Source organism: Sus scrofa, chromosome 10, assembly GCF_054392235.1.
Source record: "Sus scrofa isolate SSC_HxYL_T2T_F1_AM1 chromosome 10, Sscrofa_HxYL_maternal_Yorkshire_Landrace_v2.0, whole genome shotgun sequence".
In the NCBI taxonomy this organism is placed as follows: domain Eukaryota; kingdom Metazoa; phylum Chordata; class Mammalia; order Artiodactyla; family Suidae; genus Sus; species Sus scrofa.
Genome location: NC_139392.1, coordinates 62,432,704 through 62,457,198, shown reverse-complemented (window position 1 = coordinate 62,457,198; position 24,495 = coordinate 62,432,704). Strand labels below are relative to the sequence as shown.

Sequence of the window (24,495 nt, the reverse complement as noted above, 5' to 3'; positions counted from 1 at the left end):
AAAGCACTGCCTTGATGACTGTGGCTTTGCAATATTGCCTGAAGTCTGGAACAGTTATGCCTCCTGCTTGGTTTTTGTTCTTCAGAATTGTTTTGGCAATTCTAAGTCTTTCGTGGTTCCATATAAATGATTGGATGGTTTGTTCTAGCTCTGTGCAAAATGTTGCTGGGGCACAAAGCTAACCTCAACAAATTTAAGAATATAAAAATTATTTTCATTTATCTTCCCTGACGACAATGGCATGAAACTAGAAATCAACCACAGGAGCAGAAATGAGAAAAAACTTATGACATGGAGACTAAACAACATGCTACTAAAAAAACCAGTGGGTCACTGAGGAAATCAAGAAGGAAATTAAAAAATACCTCGAGACAAATGATAATGAAGACACACCCACTCAAAATCTATGTTATGCTGCAAAAGCAGTGCTCAGAGGGAAATTCATAGCAATACAGGTCTTCCTCAAAAAAGAAGAAAAATCTCAAATCCACAACTTAACCTGACACCTAAATGAATTAGAAAAGAACACGCAAAATCTAAAGTCAGCAGGAGGAAGGAAATCATAAAGATCAAAGAGGAAATCAACAAAATAGAGATAGAAAAAACAATTGAAGAAATCAATAAAACCAAGAGCTGGGTCTTAGAAAAGGTAAACAAAATTGACAAACCTCTGGCTAGACTCACCAAGAAGAGGAAGGAAAAAAAAAACCCAAAATAAAATAAGAAATGAAAAAGGAGACATCACAATGGATAGTACAGAAATACAAAAAAACATGAGAGAATACTATGAACAATTGTATGCCAACAAATATGACAACCTAGAAGAAATGGACAACTTTCTAGAGACTTATAGCCTGCCAAAACTAAATCAAGAAGAAACAGATCAACTGAACAATCACTAGAAATGAAATTGAATATGTCATAAAAACACTCCCTACAAATAAAAGTCCAGGACCAGATGGCTTCACAGGTGAATTCTATCAAACATTCAAAGAGGAACTTATACCCATCCTCCTTAAACATTTTCAAAAGGTTGAAGAAGAAGGAACACTCAAAGACATTCTATGATGCCACCAGCACCCTAATTCCAAAACCAGACAATGATGCCACTAAAAAAGGAAACTATAAGCCAATATCTTTGGTGAATATAGATGCAAAAATTCTCAATAAAATTTTAGCCTTCCAAATCCAACAACATATAAAAAAGATTATACACCACGACCAGGTGGGATTCATCCCAGGTTCAACATATACAAATGGTTCAACATATACAAATGATTCAACATATACAAATCAATCAATGTCATATACCACATTAACAAAAGAAAAGTCAAAAACCACAGGATCATCTCAAGAGATGCAGAAAAATCATTTGACAAAGTCCAACATCCCTTCATGACAAAAACTCTTACCAAACTGGGTATAAAGGGAACATACCTTAACATAATCAAAGCCATTTATTACAAACCCACAGCAAATATAATACTCAATGGAGAAAAGCTGAAAGCCTTTCCTGGTTACTTTAACTACTTTTATAATCTCTGTTTCATACAACTATTACAAGACTAAATAAATCAAATGAAAAATATGTTAATATTCCTATATAGCTGGTCAAACATAACTGGTATTATGCTTATTTATTAATTAATCAAAATATATCTTTATGTATCCAGTATTGTGCTTGCTACTCTAAAAGATATTACACTATTATAAGGCATAACTGCTACAAAAATTTGACAATTTAATTGAAAAAATAAAAATACATAATAATTCAATTCTAAACTTTCATGTAACAAAAATTATAATAGCAACACAGAGAATGGAGAGTTGTTAGATTCCTGGTCTATAATCATTGGTAAAGGCTTTAAAAATATTTGAAAATTTGGTATTTGGAAAAAAGAAATGATAATGTTTACACTTTGCAACCTCTGATACCTTCTAGGGAAGGTGTTATAATTACATACTTAAATATCATACATAAACACAAAGAACAGAAGAGGAATCTTGCTATAGCTTTATTCTTTTAGTTTCTGCATAAATTAATGTTTTTAATAACAAACATCATAATGCTTTGGTTAATCTCATGCATTGCATTAATTTGAACATGTCCTGATCTAACACCAGTATTAAATATTAATTTGTTCTAACAATGGATATATTTTGAGTTATCATTCATATTTCTATATTTATGGAATATTTTTTCCACAGTCTCATAGATAAATTTTTAAGGACCATTAAGTCAAATTTTATATCTGAGATTTGCCATTTCATTACTTAAGAGCAAAAAATTGTTTTTAATCTAACAATTAAAGAAATCATGTTAGAAATTACAGTTAAATGAGCAAATAATAGCTACTGTGACCATGGCAAAAAGGTCACTAAATCACTCAGTTTTATAAATCAGTCATTTTGCTATGCATCACACATACTAAACTCTACTTTTTCCTCACACAAACATCAAATTGGAAATTATTATAAGCAATGGAAAATAGCAAACTGTTTCAAAGTATTTAAAGAACTTGAACTGTTAATATGGAAGCATGGTTTATACCCTGTTTTCTTTGACTCCAAAGGCCCCTATACAGTAACAGAGCAAAAGCAACACCATCAGATTAAAGTATTGTGTTAAAAAAAAACTATTAAATGTTAGTGTTCTCAGGGTTATGTCCTAAATATATCTATTCTTTGCTGTCTTTTTGTCAAAGTATACCAACAGTTTCTTCAGGAGTTCTGTTGTGGTTCTTAAAAGTGGATTAGGAACCTCACTAGTATCCATGAGGACGCGGGTTCAATCCCTGGCCTCACTCAGTGGGTTAAGGATTGTCGCAAGCTGTGGTGCAGGTCATAGACATGGCTCAGATCTGGCCTGCTATGCCTGTCGCATAGGTTGGCAGCTCTGATTCTAATTTGACCCCTAGCCTGGAAACTTCCATATGCTGCAGGTGTAGCCCTAAAACAACATCAACAACAATAAAAAAGCTTTTTCACTGTGTCAATTACCCTTTACATATTCAACTCTGAACCTTTGTTTTTTTGTTACTCAAACCCATTAAGCTAACTGATACCTCAACTGAGAGAGACCTATTACTTGATATATACATCCTTGAACTTGTTCATCCATTCCAAACCTGTTCATACAGTGCTGATACAGAATTCTACCACCCACCCATCACCCAAAGAAGAAAATATAATATCAACATTGACTTCTTTGTCCACCAATGTTCACTGTTTAATTAATTCTAACTTGAACTTATCTTACTACTCTTTCTCATCTTCTTTATGGCTATAGCAACTACCTTAGTTTAGGTCATTAATACCTATGGAATGAGTTTTAACAGTTGAATAACTAAATGAAATTCTGCCAAGAATCCACAATGAATTCAGAATGACCTTTCTAAATCAGATCAAGTTACTTTCAGCTTGATATGCTTTTAAAGGTTCTCCTTGTCCTTAATAATAGTTCAGATTCTTATAAGATCTGCACATTCTTCATGATCTGGTTTCAGCTTTCAACTGACTTCCTGTCTTGTCTTAAATTACATGTTCTAACTGTTATTTTACTACTTTTAAAACTGGAATATGCCATGTTCTCTCTTCTCTGCATTCTTTGACGTCTGACAATTTCTCTACCACTGTTAAGACCTTGCCGCTTATTTCTTGGTTTCCTATTGCTACTACAAAATAATAAATTAATTAAAAACTTGAGGGTTTAAACAATGCATTTTTTCAATTTTATAACTCCGCATGGCAAAAGTCTGAAACAGGTCTGACTGGACTACAATCATACTGTCAGCAGGGCTGCACTGCTTTTCAAGGCTGTAAGAGAGAATCCATTTCCTTGCCTCCTTGAAACTTTCAGGGTCTGCCTACAGGCCTTAGTTAATCATTTTCTATCCTCAAAGCCAGAATTGCTGGCTCAGTCTTTTTCACATCACATCATTCTGACACTAAACCTTCTGTTTCTCACTTTTACTTACTACAACCTACCCAGATAATCTAGGATAATCTCCCCATCTCAAATTGCTTAATCATATCTGTGAAGTCCTTTTTTCCATATAAGGTAATATGTCCAAAGATTCCCAGGATTAGGATGGGACAGCTTTAGGGGCTCATTATTTTGCTTACCACACTTATTCTTAACTTTTCAGATTAAAGGTAAATTTTCCCCCAAAGCTCTGCATTATGGTTACATGTCACTCCTATATTTTAGTGTAACTTTTTTAGTTTTTCTTGTCATGCAAGAGTAAACAAGACCATCACTGACCTCATGTAGTTTATAACCTGGTGTAATACAGAAGGGCAGGAATGTGGCTCACTACTGTATTCCAAATGACCATCAAAATTCATTCCATTAGTAAATATTTAAATATTTTGAGTGAAGGAGTAAATAAGTAAAATGTACATTTTCTACCTAAGTATATTTGATACATTTCATAAAGCATCTTCTAAAATTACATCCATATTTATCTGTAAAGATATCTTTTTTTTCTTTTTATAGCCACACCTGTGGTATATGAAATTCCCCAGGCTAAGGGTCAAACTGAAGCTGCAGCTGACACTTATGCCACAGCCAGGGCAACACAGGATCAGAGCCGCATCTGTGACCTGTGGTAATGCCGGATACTTAACCCACTGAGCAAGTCCAGAGGTTTAACCCACATCCACAGGGATGTCACCCACATCCTCATGGAGTTTATGTTGGGTCCTTGACCTGTTAAGCCACAATGGAAACTCCTAAAGATATGTTTTAAACATATCTTATCTAGCCTTAAAGACTTGTTTTGTCTACTTTGGTTTCATTATTTAAGAAAAGGTGTGCATTACCCAAAACACTGACAACTTTGTATATCTCCCTCAGAGAAAACATTTATTTGGGCAAAATAATCATCCCACACAACCTTTCCATACTTCTGTATAGTATTTCTATACACTTGCAGTGAACAACCTTAAAATGACATTAAGAAAACATTCCTTTCCCAATAACATGAAAAATAAAAACGAGGCATCCATTTAATGAAGTAAAAACTTTTACAATCTGAAAACTACAGACTATTGAGAAAAATTAAACAATATCTGAGTATGTGGAAAAACAACCCATGTTTGCGATTGGAAGACTTGCCTTGTTAAAATGGCAACACTCCCCAAACTTATTTATAAGTTCAATGGCTTCATTACAGAAACGGACGAGATGATTCTAAAATTCATATAAACTTATAAGGGACCCAGAATAGCCAAAACAACCTTGAAAAATAAAACAAAGTCTATGACTTCACACTCCCTGCTCCCTAACTTCAAAGCTTACTACAAAGCAGTGGGAATCAAGACAGTGTGGTTCTAATATGGGAATAGAGATACAGTTCAATGGAATAGAACTGAGCATTCAAAATGCTCACACACACATGGCCAAATGATTTTCTACAAAGATGCCATGGCCATCAAAGAGAAGAGTCTTTTCAACAAATGACGTTGGGACAACTGAATAAGCCACATGCAAAAAATGAATGTGGGATGTTAACATACATCCTACATAAAAATTAATTCAAAATTGATCAAAGATCTAGATGTAAGTTCTAAAAATATAAAACGCTTAGAAGAAAACTTAAGGTAAAATCCATTTTACCTAGATTTGGCAAAAGATTCTTAGAAATGACACCAAAAAACATGGGCAACAAACAAAAATACTGGATTACTATATATTAAAACTTATTGCTTCAAAGACACCATCAAGAAAATGAAAACACACTGAATAGGAAATACATTTGCAAATCAAATATCAGATAAGAGACTCATAGCAAGAATATACAAAGAACATTTACAGCTCAATAATAAAAACATGAACAACCCCATTAAAAATGAGCAAATGATCTGAATGGTTCTTTCTTCCAGGAAACTGTTGGCTAGTATGCACACAAAAAGTGGCTTGACATCATTAGTCATCATGGAAATGTAAATCCAATACCCAATGAGGTATCATTTCAAACCCAGTAGGATGATTAGAGTCTCAGAGGAAGATAATGAGTGTTGAGAAAAATAGATTGGAACATTGATACACTGCTGGTGAGAATGTAAAATATTCCAGCCTCTTTGATAAACACTCCGGTAGTTTTTCCAATGGTTAAAGACAGAGTTTCCATATGACCAAGAAATTCTACTTCTAAGTATATACCCAAGAATAATGAGTATCTATGTCCACATAAAAACATGTACATAAATGTTTTTAGCAGTATTCATATAGCCAAAAGGTGGAAACAATTCCTACAGCCTCCAACTACAGAATGAATAAACAACATATAGTATGCCCATACAACAGAATACCCAGACATAAAAGGAATAAAGTACTGATACATACGAGATGAAAGAATCTTGAGAACATATGTTAAGTAGAAGAAGTTTGGAAAAAATACACCACATGTTATATGACTGCATTCATATGAAATGACTAGAATTGAAAAACATAAAGTTTGAAAGATTATGATTGCTGTAAGGATGGGTATAGGGAGCAAAGGGATAAAGGGATGACAGGCACAAAGTAGGATGACACCATTTGAGGAAATACTTTATTATAATTGTGAGTGTTTGCACATATGTGTGATTATACTAAAAATCACTGAGCTTCCAGCTTTGAATGGGTATATGTGACGTGAATTTTATTTCAAAAAAATAGTTTAAAAAGTCAACTAATACAAACTTCACTATAAAATTAAAATATGTAACATTGTATCTCTCATTGCTAAACATTAAAGAAGAAAACACATGACATCATCCCTATCTTATTAAAGGTAAACATATTCTTCTAAAATACTTGGGTATTACTTAACCTGCTCAACGCCTGTGACATCACTGGCATGCTAAAATCTAAAACGAATGGAGACCCGTCTTGAAAATTCCTTAAGCAGACAAAAGCAGTTTAGTTATATATGCAAAGCTTAACTGAGGTCACTTTGCAAGATGAACTTAACCTAGGTCATTTTTTGTTTATGTGAATCGAAATCATAAGCAAAACTTAAAACTGTTTCCCAAAATTGGTATGAGATAACCACTAACATATTTCCTATCATTTGAGGCAATTCTAATATTATAACCAATCACTGTGAAAGAACAGTCATTGCCTCCACTATTTAAACTGCTTTGTAACAACATACCCCTGGGCCTCATTTCATGTTCGGTTAGAGCTCTCTTGGTTTGCAAGCTATGTTTTGGCCGTGTGCACAATAAACTTTACTAATTACTACTTTGATGATTCATTGGTTTTGCTCCTGTTGTTTCTGAACTTTCAACAGTTCACATACAGCATCCCTTAGTGATAGGCAAAGGTTCCTCAAATCTCTCATGCAGACACTTAAAAATCAATTCCCTTTCCTCTTTTACCAAATGATATACACTTGTACCAAGCTGATACACTTAGGTGACTAGATTCCAATTTGCAGGTCTTTTATCTTTGTTCCTCTAACACTCTTTATTCTGATTTAATGTATCATTTTGCTATACAAATTTTATTCTGATTTCTATATAAATATCCAGTACAAAACATCATAAGTAGCTTGAGAGAGGAAACATGATGCAAATTTTATCTCAATTGAACCAAGTCAAGGTCTGCCCCAATAAAATGGACAAAAAATATGGAACTTACCTGGTTTCTTTGACAGGTAGCTTCTGAAGCAAAGAGCAAGAGGCTCACTAAGGAGCTCTCTCCAGGACTACAGGCATGGATGAGGAATGAAGGAAGCTGCATCGATGGAGGAAGAACTCAAGCTGCAAGGCAGTTCCAATGGAATCATTCAGCAGTCTCTGCAGGGAGGACTGAAAATGGGATGGCCCATCAGAGCTGTTCCAAGATGGGATGAAAAAGCAGGATAGTTTTGCCTATGTGTTGAGCAATCACTGGACGTGGACCAATCAGAAAGGGGGTTATATCCTTTGTGATCATCTGTAACTGAGCCAATCATGAAGCATCATGGTGGTAATTTCCGATAAGGGTTGATAGCTGAGTGCTGGATCTGGCATCCGTTGCATCAGCTGGACTAATAACATCTTTATTTCTGAAGAAGGGGAAAAGGGTCACCCCTCAACACCACCACACTGATAAAAGAAATATTATCTTAAATAATAGGGTAATGTAAATTCATACTTAATAAATATTTTGAAATGAAATATAATAAAATATAGGATATAAGAATTCCACATAAAACTGTTCTTTTGAAAATACATCTGGCAGTCTTATTTCACTCATATGAAGGTGGAGTTATTTTTTTCTCTGCCAGCTTTTCAGATTTTACCTTTTTTTTTTAATAATTCTCAATGATTTTCCTAGGCATGATTTTCTTTATGTTCATCATATTTGGGGGCTAGTAACTCTTCTTGAGTCCTTAATATCTTTCTTTCATTCACCCTGCTTCACTCTTCCCTTTTCCTGGTACTTTAATTAGGATAACTGATTCTTTCATTTCTGTCCTAAATGTTTTCTATGCTCTTTTCTCCATTTTCTATCTTTCCCATCAGTCTGTACTGACCTATATTATACTTTATAGGTTTTGTCTTTGTGTTCACACAAACTGCTGATATAACCAATTACCAAGTTAGTAATTGCTCTATTTTATTTTTTTCTAGGTTATTTAATTTATTATTTCCTCTAAGTGAATTCTCCTATGAAAGTTTCATCTTGTTAGGGACAGTTAGTTGCATTTATTTCAGCGTTTTTCATAAAACCACAGTATTGACCATATGTAGGTCTATTTTTGTTGAATTTTTTTTTATGTTGGTTTTACATTAGTACTGTATTTAGATGTGTCTGGTAACTTTATATGGAATGGTATTCTCTGTATATGAATCATTTTAGAGATGTAGTTTTATCTTTCCCCCCAGAAAGGATTTCATTTTCATCTGGCAATTATAATAGGTGTACCGGCAGTCAGAGTTCATAGTGACTGGCCTATTTATGGTTTGTTTTTATTGGTAATACATAGTTCTCTAGGGAATCAGCTGCAAACCTCATATATGTACTACAGCTATTCATACTAGGCATGCCCTTTATGCCACCTTTTAAAACCCAAATACCATTAAGACAACCAAAGATTCCCCTTAGTATTTATGATTCAGCTTCAGATTTCTATGTGCCTTCCTGGCCTCTTAGTTCATGGAAATAAAGAATATGAAAATGCCTTGAGAAGGTTAGTGGTACAAAATATTGAGCTATACCCTTGTTCTCTTTTCTTCAGAACCTAGACCCCTTAGCTTTTGCTTACCTTTGAAACTCTGAACTTCAATGCTGTGTTCCAACCTTATGATACCATTGAAAGCAATTGACTTCTTTCTTCTTGGCCTGTTTGCTTTCTGTTGATAGGCAAATAGGGGAGGATGAGAGTTAATGCTTGGTGCAACTGAATGAATCTCCCATTGAAGGAGCTTTCCATGAGACTGGCATAAGAGTTTGTGAACTATCCTGGGCTTTGAAGCAAGAATAAGTGATGCAAAAATGCAGAAAATAGTGAAGAAATGGGAGTCACAGCAACAACAAGGCTATAGGGCAGCATTAGGTCCATCATATTTGACAGCACTGTCACATTTCCAGCAGAGATGATGTGTCTAGTGTCCCTAATATTAAGACAGCTAACTCCAGTGCTCAGAAATCTGAGCAGTGATGTTCTCGCTAGGCTGACTTTATGACATGTTCTGCTTATGGTTCCGATGATGACTAGCCTCAACATTTTCAGCAATTTAGTGTGATATTCAGTAACCTCTTAGTAAATTATTTTCTGCTGTTTGAGTGAAATGAATTATTTTGCATTTAGCCCACTTATACTTTGACCAACAATCTCTGTCTTCGTTTTTCGGCACACTTTTCAAACTTTTAGGTTTCTGCCCTTTGGATAGGGAGAAAACTACATTTAATTAATTTTTATGTAATTGAAATATGAGTAAACACAACTGCATTTGTGTATCTTTAAACAAGTAACAATTATTGATTGCCTGCTATGTGGAAGTAGTTTGTTATGTGTTTTATGTTAATCTTCCCATTTAACATTCATCAAAATCTTCTGATGCAGGTGCTAGCATCATCTCTGTTGGATAATTCAGTAAATGAATGTTTGGAAATATAAAGCGACTTGCCCAATATACCATAGCAAATAAGTGTGAACCTGGGATTTCAAGCCAAGTAACCTGACTGCAGAGCCCATATGCTTAAGTACTATGCTTAATTGGCTACCTTTAATATAAAATTTGTTCATTTCATTTGTCCATTTTATTGATTTAAGATTGACTTGAATTAAATCTATTTATTTATTGATTGTCACATTTTTATAATAAGAAAAAATAAGGCAAATATTTTATAATTATAATGGAGAAAACAGAAATTAATTATTATTATATGCCCTTAAATATGTGTCCAGTGCATAATGTCATGTAATATAATAAATGTTAAAAATCATTAGAAAACTACAAGAAAGTATATAGATAAGGTTGGTGTAATATTGAGGAGTCCCAAACTGGTAAAATGTATAACATAAATGTATAATTCCTGAAAACCTAGTTTTTCTAAGCAAATTTTTCTTCATATGTTCATTTATAAAATGTTGTATATGTGTGCATACATGTATAGGGACACACATCTATTTGTATGTACATACACATATGTGTTATATAGATACATATGTATATATGTGTGTGTGTTTTCTGGAAGATCTTTTGAATTACAAAATAATAAAAATCCCTTAATCATACAAATAGTGAAGAATGTTTTTAAAAACACTAAAGTGAAAAAAAAAGAAGCAAAAAAAAAACTAGACTGAAAATACTTCTTATGGACTTTTTTTGAAGGGAAGTATCTATTTTGCTAGAGAAACAAATTGTAATAGGAATTTGATGGTCAATAAATCAAGACTATGTAATCCTCTATGTAAAAAATCAAAAGTTACATCAATAACATTTGTGGTTAACTGGCCCTGCATGATGAAATTAAATATGAATACATTCTCTAAAGATATCTATACTCCTTAGTGAATTACTAATGGGTGCTATATGTGTTTACATGTTTATCTGTGTCCTAAAGCCATTTTGATGCAATATAATTATTATTGTATTTAGCCAACATAATTTTTATCCAATGTTAAAATTCTGCATATAATATCCAAAATGAGATCTCAATTTTATTATCTTTTTCACATTGCTTTCCTTTCTTTGAGCATTTCTGACACTCACACCCAAAGCTTTATATTATGACAAGCACTAAAGCTATGTCATGTTTGCAGATTATTTTATTTAGTTTTTTGAAAATATGACCATTTTTTTCGGCATGAGCTATGTTTTTTCCTTGGGATACTCCATTCATATCCCCCATATTCGAAGAAGAAAAATAATCTGCTGCCTAGCAGCATACTAGCTCCTTTTCTCCATTCATACATTAATGTGCTTTTACTTTTGGCCACAAGTCTACCAGTTTTTTGGTTGGGGTTTTAATAAAAAGAGAGAATGTAAGGAAACATGACCTGGGCACACGCTGAAGGTGGAGAGGAAACACATGTTTTCTATTTCTCTTGAGAATAATAAGTTCCTCTCTTCCTAGGAAAAGACTGATTGTTCTTGGTCATAGCAATAAGTAACCATCTGAGTCAGTTTTAAGGCCATCATATTTGATCAATGACAACTTCCTTCAGCAGCACACTTAGAATCAGTCAAGCAGCAACAGCCTTTTTCCATTGTCCAGGCTTCTAAACATCAGCCAATCAGAAAGATCTCCACTAAATAACATGCTTTCACAGCTGAAATCCAACAGATCCCTAAAGGGCACCACTTCTCAAAGCCTGCCAATCCTTGAAAATCCTATGTCCTTAAACTCTGTTTAAGATTAGCTCTCTGCTTTTACTCTCTTTCTAGGAAAAGATTGATTACTAAAACAAGAGAATACAGCTTTTCTTTCAGGTTGTAAATGGTTGTCTTTTCCCTTCTGTACTCTTCAATGAAAATATAACTAAATACTCTCTACTTTTAATGTCAAACTCTGCAAGAAAGCAGGAGGCGATTTCTTCACTCAGAGAACATATAACTCTTCCTTTCTATTTCATTTAGCATAATTTACACTGTGGGCACTCAGTAAATCAAACCACTGAAAAATGTTGGAGTCACAAGGTATTTTAAGCGTTAAAAATCCAGCAGAGTCTAAATTTTAAAATTTAGCAGTAGAAGTCTCCTTTAAGAAAATTTCACACCAAACCTGCCTAATTATATAAAAAAAGCATAATGTCTTAGGGTGAAGTTATGGAAGAGGAAGCTATATCACTCTCCCATCTGGTCGATTATGCATTTCATCTCTCTTTGGTATAATTGATTTAGATTGCCTCTTAAGTATCAGCTAAGACTTTCCTAAATGGTGTTTAAACCACTGATGCATTTCTATCCCTTCAGTTAACAAATAAGGAAAGTGAGGCCTCTACAACTTTTTCAGAACAGATGACATACAAATAAAAGACCTTTCCTTCTATGACTAATTTTCCATGTCAGGCAATTCTCTCAATTACAGCCTCCTTCTAAGATATATTATTTTTTTAATTTATGGGGATTCATTAATGTATATGAAGTTAATTTTATTTTATATTGATATTTTCATGAAACATTACATTATAAAGCTACAGCAATCAAAAAAGTATGGTAGTGGCATAAAAACAGACATGTAGATCAATGGAACAGAATAAAGGATAGAGAAACTAATGGTTAACTAATATTTGACAAAGGAGCCAAGAATTCTCAGTGAGAAAGAGACAGTCTTTTCTATAAATAGGGCTGAGAAAATTGGATATTCACATGAAAAATAAGGAAACTAGAGTACTCCCTTTGCCACTCACAAAAATTACCCAGAAATAGAGCACAAACTTAAAGGTAAATGTGAAGCCATAAATCTTCTGGAAGAAAATATAAGGGAAAAGTTCCTTGCTATTGGTCCTAGAAATGACTTTTGGTATATGATACCTGAAGCATAAACAACAAAATAAAAAACACATAAATGTGACTACACTGAATTTAAAAAAAAAATTTTACAGTAAAAGAAAAAATCAACAAAATGAAAATGCAGCCTATGGAATGGGAGAAAATATTTGCAAACCACATATCTGATGAGTAAATAGCCAATACAAATAACTCACATAATTCAATCATATGGAAAAATAAAACTAAATAATCCAACTAAAAATGGAGAAGGGACTGGAAGAGATATTTTTCCAAAGAAGATATAAAAATGGGAAACATGAAAAGGTGCTCAAAGTCATTAATCATCAAAGAAATGCATATCAAAACAAAGAGACACAGAATTACCCATGTTGGAATGGCTATCATCAAAAAGACAAGCAATAACAATTGTTGGCAAGAACATGAACTAAATGGGACCATGTTCACTATCAGGAGAACATAAACTGGTGCACCTATTATGGAAAACAACATTAAGGTACTTCAAAAAATTAAAAATAGAACTGTAATGCAAACCAGTGATTCCACTTCTGAGTATATATGTGAAATAAATAACATCAAGACATTGGCACCCCCACATTCACTGCAGCATTATTTACAATAGTTAAGACACAAAAACAACCCAAGTGTCCATCAATAGGCAAATGGACAAAGAAAAAATGATTATGTGAATACATGTATTTAATCATGTACATAAATGTATATATATATAATGCAACATTTTCCATAAAAAAAGGAAATTCTGCTATTTATGACAACATAAATGGACTTTGGGAGCATTATGCTAACTCAGAGGAAAACAAATAGTTATGATGTATATGTTATGATTTCACTTATATATGGAATCTTAAAAAAAAATGAACTCATAAAAACAAGGAGCAGATTGGTGGTTTCCAGAGGCACAATTGGGGCTGAGGGAAACGAGTGAAGGTGGTTAAAAAAGTATAAAGTTCCAGTTGTAAATATGTTCTGGGGATGTGATACACAGCACGGCCACTACATTTAACAATCTGTATTGTATATTTGAAAGTTACTAGAGAGTAGATCTTAAACTTTTTGTAATTAAAAAAATCTCTATGTGAGGTAATAGTTGTGAATTAAACCTACTATGGGAGTTCCCGTCGTGGCACAGTGGTTAATGAATCCGACTAGGAACCATGAGGTTACGAGTTTGGTCCCTGCCCTTGCTCAGTGGGTTAAGGATCCGGCGTTGCCGTGCGCTGTGGTGTAGGTTGCAGACGCGGATCAGATCCGACTTTGCTGTGGCTCTGGTGTAGGCCAGTGGCTACAGCTCCGATTCGACCCCTAGCCTGGGAACCTCCATATGCCGCGAGAGTGGCCCAAAGAAATAGCAAAAAGACAAAAAAAAAAAAAACAAAAAACAAAAAAAAACCTACTATGGTCACTATTTCACAATATATAAATATATCAAATCATTATACTCTTTAAATGTATACAATGTTATATGTCAGTTATATTTCAATAAAACTGGAAAAAATGGAAAGTATTCTAGAATATTTATTGACTTCCTCTATTTAATCATGTATTTTAATAAGAATCTCATAATTTTAAAGTCTTCCTTCATATTATCTGAAATTAAAATTTATAATAACTATGTATTGCATTTCTCTACTGTGTCTTTATTGGTTAAAAACATCAAGATGCTGAAAATAATAGAAGTTTTTAATTGATTCTTTTTAATGTATAATGTGAGAAGTATATCATTGACTGTTATATAAAAAAGAATGTTTAGTTATGTAAAAATAATGATAAGAATGTTATATAAAAATAATGTTTAGTTTTCTCAGTTTCATTAAGTGATTAAAATAATGAATAAACTTTAATTAATTTATTCAGCAAATATACAATGACCACCTTTCCTCTCTCTAGGAAATGTTATAAGCATTTGAAATATCATCAGTGAATCAGAGAAACAAAGATTTATGCTCTCATTAAACTTAGATTCTGATGGGGCTCAGAAAAAAATGAATATAATAAATAGACTATGTGGAATATTACAAATGATAAGTATTATGGGAATAAGGAAGAATAACTTTTGGAACCAAAAGCACTTTTTGTAAAGACACAGATTATCATTTAAACTAGAGTGGAGAAAGTAGAGCATAATGAGAAGGTGAAATTTTAGTACAGACCTGAGAAAGATGAAGGAATTAGCAGAAAAATGGATGGAAGGACATATTTAGGTAGAAAAAGTAGCCACAACAAAGACTCTAAGGTAGAGTGTGCATATGTAGTTCAAAGAATAATTAGGAAGCCAGTGTGACTGAATAGAGTATATAAAAGAGAGAAATATAAAACATGAATTCATAAAGGTGTAAAGAGGCCAGACCATATACGGCCAGTCCTACATTCTGGCCTATAATCTGAATAAAATGTTGGAACTATTGCAGGATGCAGGATTCTGAGCTAAAGGGACAGCCAATATGCTTAGAACATTAGAAAGTTTGCACTGCTGTGGCTGTGGTATAGGCCAGGGGCTACAGCTCCGATTCCACCCCTAGCCTGGGACCTTCCATGTGCCGCGTGTGAAAAAAAAGAATCTTTAGGAAGTTACTAAACTAGTCAAGTGATAAGCAGTAATGTCAGTTTGGACCAAGACAGTCAATAGAAGTTGCTTAGGAGTTGGGTGAAGGGGTGGGGGATAGGAGTCGGGGGGGGGGGAAATATAGGGAGGGATAGAGGAAGAGAAAGATCAAAGACAACCTGAGGTTTAGTGTCTGTGAAGTTGCTAACAACTGAAGTAAAGGAATCTGTAGGTAGAGCAGGTTTGTGGGTTCAAGACTTTGAGTTCAGCTAGACATTTTGAGTTAGAGATATCAAATTAGACAAATAAGAGGAGATGAAGGTTTAACAGACATGTCTTGATTTCAGGGGGGAGGTGATATGAAATCTATGAATAATCAATAGATAAATGCAATTTTTAACAATCATAAATAAGAGAAAAAGACCAACTACAGAGCCCTGAGGCACTCCAAATCCAAGAGGTCTATGAAATACGGAACCTAAGAAGGAGACTGAGAAGGAGCTACCAAGTAGGTAAGAAGAAAACTAGGAGAATGGGCCCAGAAGCCAAGTCAAGGACTTTGTTTTTCCCATGGAGGAAGGAGTGAGTGTATCAAATAAGGCTTAGTGTCATAGAAAATGCCCATTAAATCTAATAATTTGAAGGTCATTGATAATTTTGACAAAAACAAAAATGGTCTCATTAGAGAGAATAGGGGTATAAATCCCTCTTTCAGGGAGTTAAAAGAGATACGAATGAAAAGCATTAATTTGTCAAGTGAGTTTGAGCAATGCTGCCTTAATATTGAACATGTCTCTGTTGAATAAGGTTAAACAGACTTTCTAATATACACATGTTGTGACTTTCTCCAGAGCTTATAGTAAGCAGTTCTCATCAACCTTAATGACAGGGATTTTTATTTTACAAAACATTTGTAGAATTTGTATTCTATATATTTTGAAACTGCAATCTTAAAGACACTCATGCCTCTGGATTTTAAGAAAATCATATTAAAAGAAGGATTGGTAGAGTAAAACTAGCTTAAATACTTCATGTTTTCTAATTACATTTCACTGGTTAATGTACTTACATGTTTTTAAATTGGCTTGCCAAGTCATATTTACTGCATACCACAGTTTAATTCCCCTATATATATAATTTATATAATTTAATTTATATATTAAATTGTGAATTTAAATAATACCTCTAGGTATTACTAAGTAAGAGTATCTAGGCAAAAGAGAAACAATCAAATTGAAAGCAATCTCTTGGTTCTTCAACTAGGATGACAGCTAATCAAATACCTAAAAAAATTTCTAATGATCTCTCACTCTAACTCCAGCAATCCTTCACAAAATCCCTTAAGATTTGATACTATCAAGGTCATGAAATTTTTTTTCCTTGGCTAAATTAAATACATAAAATGTATGACTCCTAGTTAGATGTACTAGTTTTACAACAGCAACTATTATGCAAGACAGGAATTCATAATTGTGTTTCTAATAGCAACAGCAGTCACTTTCTGACGTTGGCACTGATCTCTGTGCAGTTCAGGTACATGAGGGAGTGTTCGCTGTGCATTCTCCTGGGCATGCAGGAGTGTCAGGCCACTTTCAAACCACCTGTCCTCATAGATAATAATGCAACTATGATCAAGTGAATTTTTGCAGCAAGGCAGCAACCTGTGCTTTCACATCACAGTTATAAACTGAAAGTAACGAACAAGGATAGGATCTGGCATATAGATAAACTTGCCTTTTAGGTATACATAAGGACCTGGTGGATATTATGCCAATAGAAGGAAATGCAAATTGAGGAAATATAGTCAGAACATTACCATATAGTTTGTAATACTATATATTCTCCAATAGAGTCATTTTTTTTTTACCAATTTAAGACAAATGAAGGGAAATTCACTATTAGTGAAAAAGTCCAAATTCATTTATGCATACATACATGTAAATACATTCTACACAAATAGATCCTTCTGAGGCATGTTAAAAAACGTTACCCCATGTAAGAATAATTAAAGCCCGTTAATGCAGGCACTATTCTCTTTTAACATGCAAGGGAACTGAAGAAAAAGAGAATATTTTGTGTAATGCTTAATGTCATATCAATATTTCAGTGGATATCAACTACGTATCGTGTAGGTTCCTGTGACCAAATTTACTGCTTAAAAAATACAACTCTAGGAGTTCCCCTGTGGCTCAGAGGGTTAAGGATCCGGCATTGTCATTGCAGTGGCTCTGATCACTGCTGAGGCATGGGTTAGATTCCTGGCCCAAGGGATCATGCTGCAGGTGTGGCAAAACAACAACAACAACAAAATACAACTCTAATTTTGTGTAGTTATTGGAAGATATATGTCTCATTGGTCCCTCCTGAGACTGAAGGATTAAATGTTAATAACTATAAACTAATCTTGCTAATTCTATTCTTCTGATTGGGCATCATGGAGATGACATAACATAAATTAATAAGATGAAGATTCTTTGGATGTTTTTTGTTGCTCTTATAAACAACAAAGATAAAGACCTCTTTCAAGGCTTTGCACTTAAATATCTGTGAGGACATGATGCTGGAATTTACTTTACTGAAGCAGCGAATAGGAGACATGCCAAGAGAATTACCCAGACATTGATCAGACCCTTGCATATTCGAGTCACCATATTAATTTGCCTTATAATAGCTTACCTCTGGACTGTGAAATAATAGGCATCCTTATTTCATCACCAGAATTCCTGTTACTTGCCAATGGAATCATCTAATGTGGGTAGTAAATGCTGGAACGGTGATTAAAAATCATGACATGGGATTCATATTAGTGGGTTCTTATCATTGCAAAATCTGAAATTGTTTAAAAATGTAGTATTGATATCTATTGAAATTATTCATTTAGATTTTTTTTTCCTAATTTTCAGTTCATATAGTACAATTATAGAATTTCAGTGCTTAAAAAGAGCATTCATATCAACAATTCCAGCCACCTTTATTTAACTTAAAAAAAATTATGACCAGAAGTTCCCATCCTGGCTCAGTGGAAACGAATCTGACTAGTATCCATGAGGACACAGGTTTGATCCCTCGCCTTGCTCGGTGGGTTAAGGATCTGGTGTTGCCATGAGCTGTGGTGTATGTAGGTCACAGATGCAACTTAGATCTGACATTGCCGTGGCTGTGGCTACAGTTCCAATTCGACCCCTAGCCTGGGAAACTCTATATGCCTTGAGCGTGGCCTTAAAAAGATGAGGAAAAAAAAAAAAAAAAAGATGATGACCAAAGGTAATTATTTGAAAAATCCATCTCTTTTGTTCCCTATTGTCATTAAATTAAGTAAACCTTGGGTTTATAACTTAAGGAAGGATAAATTAGGAGGATGGGAATAACAAATACTCACTATTGTATATAAAATAGATAACAAGGGCATACTGTATAACACAGGGAAATCTACTCTGTGTTATAGGAAATAAATAATGGACAAAACCTATATAGAAAAAAAACAATGGATATATGTATATGTACAACTGATTCACTTGGCTGTACACTTGACACTAACACAACAATGTAAGTCAACTATACTCCAATAAAAGTTAAAAAAAAAAAAACACTTTAGAGTCACATGTTTCTAAGAATTCTCCTTAGGTTCTCTTGATGTAACACAATTCTCTGTGGTTTAATTTTACTAAGTAAATGAGAATAGACTTTCATGAGAAAATAAAGAGTTTGAGTATTTCTAAAATATTTAAGTAGTTTGACATGGTGTTTTACAATTTTCTTTTAATTATATTTCTTGCTTCTAATGATTCCTTTTTTTTTTTTGTCTTTTGGCCGTTTCTAGGGCCGCTTTCCCGGCATATGGAGGTTCCCAGGCTAGGGGTCTAATCAGAGCTGTAGCTGCCGGCCTGCACCACAGCCACAGCAACGCAGGATCCGAGCCGTGTCTGCAACCCACACCATAGCTCACGGCAACGCCGGGTCCTTAACCCACTGAGCAAGCGCTGGGATCGAACATGCAACCTCATGGTTCCTAGTTGGATTCGTTAGCCACTGCGCCACGACGGGAACTCCACTAATAATTTCTAACTATTGATCATGATCTGAGTTGGCAATCATGATTTTTGAATTATACAAATGGATATAAAATACAGATTTGGGAGAGACATTTTCCAAATGTAACTTGGCATATACTGTTTACTTTTTAAGTTTTAAAAACCATTATTAAGCATGTAACTGGAATGTGATGCTGTTGTGACCGGTAGTAAAATTATTTGTTTTAAAGCAAAAGGACTCTGTTTCCCCATCAGTTGTTAGACTGGTAACATGAAATATTAATAAAATAACTTTCTTACTGCAAGATCAAATATTGCCCAGAAAAATGGAATCTCAAAGAGGTCCTTAGGGAGTTCCCGTTGCGGCTCAGCAGGTTACAAACCTGACTAGTATCCATGAGGATATGGTTAGATGTCTGGAATCACTCACTGGGTTAAGGATCCAGCCTTGCCATTAGCTGTGATGTAGGTCACAGACACAGCTCAGATCTTACATAGATGTGGCTATGGCGCCAGCCCAGTATCTACAGCTCTGATTTAACCCCTAGCCTGGCAACCTCCTTATGCTACCTGTGAGGCCCCAAAAAGAAAGAAAAAAAAAAAAAAGAGCGTTCCTTAATCTTGGTTGTAATATAGGATTTATAATATTTATAATATGCTATAGAGTTCCCTTGAAGACTTTACAAATCTAGCCTATTTCCTTACAATAGGCACGTACATAGGAACTTAAATAGATGCCCTAGTCATGAATAATAAGCTTCAGGTGTTTGGAGCACCTCATATATATCTCTAAGATTTAAGTATCAACAAAGTCATAGAGTCACTGAAGTACAGGATCATTTAAGAGATACTTAATATCTGCTATCATCAGTAAAATGGAAGATGGTAACCAGAAAAAAATATCAGGGGATAAAATACGCAAACACAGGATGAACTCATAGGAACATAGGAAAAAAATAACACAGAGAGTTTCACATTCTCTATTTTGTAGAGGAAACAGGACATCAGAAAGCCAATTGTGAGAATTTAACTGTTTAGATTTCAGTTGCTTTCTTTATCTACTGTTTTGTTCCTTACTCATGTTTCAGCTATTCTGTGCCCAATGTAGCCTCATCAGAAAGAATTGTACCTTTGGGAAATGACAATTTTCCACAAGAGCAATTTTTATATCTAAAATACAACGAAAATATGAGAAGAATGGTTGTTGCTGTTACAATGTGTCCTCGGGATTATAAACTACATTATGCAGTCATGAACTTCTGCATTAATGTCATTTAACCTTTGGCTATATTAGTCTAGAGAGGATCTTGTGCAGGATGGTACATTAACTTTTAGAAGTGATGGGCTGTGATATTCCTGCTGTGATGTTGAATGGCATAGGCTGAACTTCAGCACAGACTTCTAAAGACATAAGATATTTTCTTTCTACAGGGCAAAGCTTACATACATGTGGGCAGAGCTGTGAATTCATATAGTTCAACCTGTGTCCTTTGAACAGGAAGGCATAATGGTGCCATTTTAAAAAAAAGTTTCTATAAAATAGCCCACTTTCCTGATTACCGTATTTTTAACTCTTTCATCAATCAATTCCTTTTATAAATACAGACTGGGAGCCTGTGGTGTATATATTAAAGTACATATTATTGCCCTCAAATTCTATAGATTTACAAATATTTAGAAAGAAACACTAAGCAAATAGTTGAAACATAATGAGATTAATACTTTATTAGCAGCTTGTTTGAATAACTGAGATAAAAGAAAAAGGAATTATCTGGCTGGATCAAGGGTGAAGGCAAGGACTCCTCCCAGTGAGACTAGTGACCAAGCTGATGCGTTAGGATAAAAAATGAATATGGACCTGGAGCCACACCAAAATAAAATATTTGCTCTTATATTGTTCTGAATGACTTTTGACCTAGTACTTAACCACATGGAATTCCAGTCATCTCATACTTCTAACAAATACACCATTTTTTCATTTTTTTGTCCTTGTAGCAACATAAATGAAGATGTCCAAATTTTAATCTACCATTTTCTGTGAAAAAGTACATCTCCTGATGTAATTCAAACGTGATAAAATGTATCTCCATTCACCAGTTCCATTAGCACCCAACTAGATAGAAGGACTCATATTTAGTATTAGAAGGATGGGCTCTGAAACCTGACAAATCTTGCCTCAAGCTCAGATTTTAGCACTTACCAGTTGTGTGTTTACATTTAGTTATTAACCCCATTGAGCTCTATTTCATCAACCTAACATGGTAATATGACTTGTTTCAGAAGATCACTATGAGAATTGACTACTGTGCATGTAAGCAAGTGGCTGCAGGAGTTTCTCAGTGGTAACAAATCCAACTACTATTCATGAGGATGTGGGTTCAATCCCTGGTCTCGCTGAGTGGGTTAAGGATCTGGGGTTGCCGTGATCTGTGGTGTAGGTTGCAGACATGGCTCAGATCCAACATTGATGTGGCGGTGGCACAGACTAGCAGCTGCAGCTCCTATTGGATCCCTAGACTGGGAACTTCCATATGCCCTGGGTGTGGCTCTAAAAGAAAATGATAAATATTATTAATTTTTATTTTTATGTCTTTTAACTTTTTTTTTTTGTCTTTATAGGGCTGCACCCGCGGCATATGGAGATTCCCAGGCTAGCGGTCTAATCACAGCTGCTGCTGCTGGCCTACTCCAGAGCCACAGCAACACCAGATTTGAGCCGTGTCTGCGAACTACACCACAGCTCACTGCAATGCTGGATCCTTAACCCACTGAGTGAGGCCAGGGATTGAACCCGCAACCTCAGGGTTCCTAGTCGGACTCATTTCCACTGTGCCACGATGGGAACTCAAATGTTTTTAATTGTTATTTCCCCAATATGCTTTTTTTTTCCTACATGCACACATTCAATTTTCTCACATTATCATGCTCCATCATAAGTGACTAGACATAGTTCCCAGCACTACACAGCAGGATCTCATTGCTAATCCATTCCATAGGCAAATATTTTATTGAAATATATTCACTATTTTCCTAGACTTCTCACATATTCCAGAAACTCAATGAAACTCCAAGTACTTTATGTTTTCAAAATTTCTCCAATATCCCATTCAGTCCTTTTTCCATGAAACAAGATAATTCTGATAAATCATAGGTCAAATCATATATTTCTATGGCTTAAGGATATACAATAGAAAGGTTTATTGCTACATTTATAACAAAGTCTGAACTACTTATGTGGTCTTTCAAGAATGAAAGTATGCAGTCTCTGCTCCTCTCTGCCCTCCTCACTCTCCACACCTTCCACTATTTTCTACACATTTCACTCTCTCTGTCTCTAGTCTCTGACCATGCCAAGTTTATTCTGTCCCTGGGCCACTGTAATTGTTCACCAACACTTTTGCATGACTTCCCCTTTATCATACAGATTTCAGTTAAAAAACAAATCACCTTCCTGTAGAAGCCTTCTTTATGTTCTCCTGACAACAGTCAAAATATCCCATCGCCCAAGTTTAATTTTTTCATTGTTTGTCACTATCACCATCATTATCTGAAATCATCTTACTTAGAAGGGAGTAGTTGTTCTTAGTGTCTCCACCAGAACAGAAGCTCAGTAAAGACAGTGAATTCATTTTCACTGTTCTCTCTGTTGGGCATAGACTAGTGGTAGAACCATTTAATATTTCAAATGAATTATCAAAAACAGTTATGCATATAGAAAATAATACACAGTAGAAATATATGTATAATACTTAGCAGGCAGGAGTAATGAAAACAATTAGAAAATAAGTTGCAACGTGAAGTATGGGAATGATTCATGAAGAGTAATTGGAATAGTACAAATGAGGACAACAAAGATGGAACACATTCAAGATTTTTCAAAGGTGTAATGGCTAGAATTGAGTCATCTATTGATATGGAGAAGAGAGTATCAACATCAATGATTTATTTGCCATAGGTGACTAAATTAAGTGTTAATACTATCTGACAGAATTTCAAGAGGGAAAAAAAACACATATGTAAGTTTGAGGGTAGTATTATTTCACAACAATTATATTCTAAGTGCCTACAGAGTATCTTTTCAGAGACAGACAATTTGGACCTAGTTATATTTTTCCAGAGCTCAGAAGAGCTATTGGAGAGGGACATATATTTGCAGCATTTGAAATAGATGAGATTATCAAAAAATATTGAAAGAGGGAAGTTAGCAATAGATCTGGGATCAACAATAGGAACACGAGACTGAGTGAAAAGTCCCTTTTGAGATCACTGCTGCAGTGGTGGTAGGGATGGATCACAGGCTCCAAGAGGCACCTGTAAACAGTGTTCAGAGTGTGGAAGACATGGAGATCAGGACCAAGGCCCCCTGACTGTGCACGGGCCCTACTGCTCTTGTTCTGTACTCCACATTCTTTTCCCTTTTGGCCGCAGCACATAATGCCTTGATGTGGGGTCTCAGTTCCCAGAGGGACTAAACTGAGGCCACAGCAGTGACAGTGCTGGTCTAGTCACTAGTCCACCAGGGAACCCTCCCTACTCCACAATTTCAAATCTCAAGGAAAAGAGGATCCCGAAATACAAGTGGGGTATGGAAGGGCCGTTCTGTCCCTGTCTGTCACCCAGAAACCCTCTATCCTTTCTCAAGGCAATTCCACAAACACTTGAATATTCTCTATGTGCCAAATAGAAAAATTATGTAGCCACAAGCATGACCTTTGTGAAGGACTATTTTCTCTGGTACCAATATACTTTCTGTGTGACAGTTTGACTATGTCTTTTCGAGGTGCTAGTGAAATCAATGATATTTTGGCTCGAGGCCAAAGTGCACAATATTGGGCATTTGCATACAGACTCTCTTGAAGAAGCCACAATATAACAAATTAAGTTTACTCTGTTATTATGCAATTAGGGCTGAGCATGACAGGAAATATACAATCATGGAAAATTTTGCTTTTTTTTTAAGACAAA

At 34.8% G+C, this 24,495-nt stretch overlaps 1 protein-coding gene across 4 annotated transcripts in view; it reads right to left on the bottom strand.

Annotated features, from left to right (window-relative positions):
- LOC110255677 (uncharacterized) overlaps positions 1–24,495 on the bottom strand; it is a 1,749,062-nt gene that overhangs the window by 592,387 nt on the left and 1,132,180 nt on the right. For 2 of the 4 annotated variants that reach the window (XR_014817783.1, XR_014817784.1), the window contains 2 exons: positions 9,243–9,330; positions 7,631–7,800 (listed from right to left, as the gene is read on the bottom strand). The gene's annotated coding sequence lies outside the window, so the exon portion shown is untranslated. Of the gene's footprint in view, positions 1–4,846; positions 7,801–9,242; positions 9,331–24,495 lie in introns of those variants that run through there. The other 2 variants (XR_014817781.1, XR_014817782.1) reach the window with 1 other exon arrangement.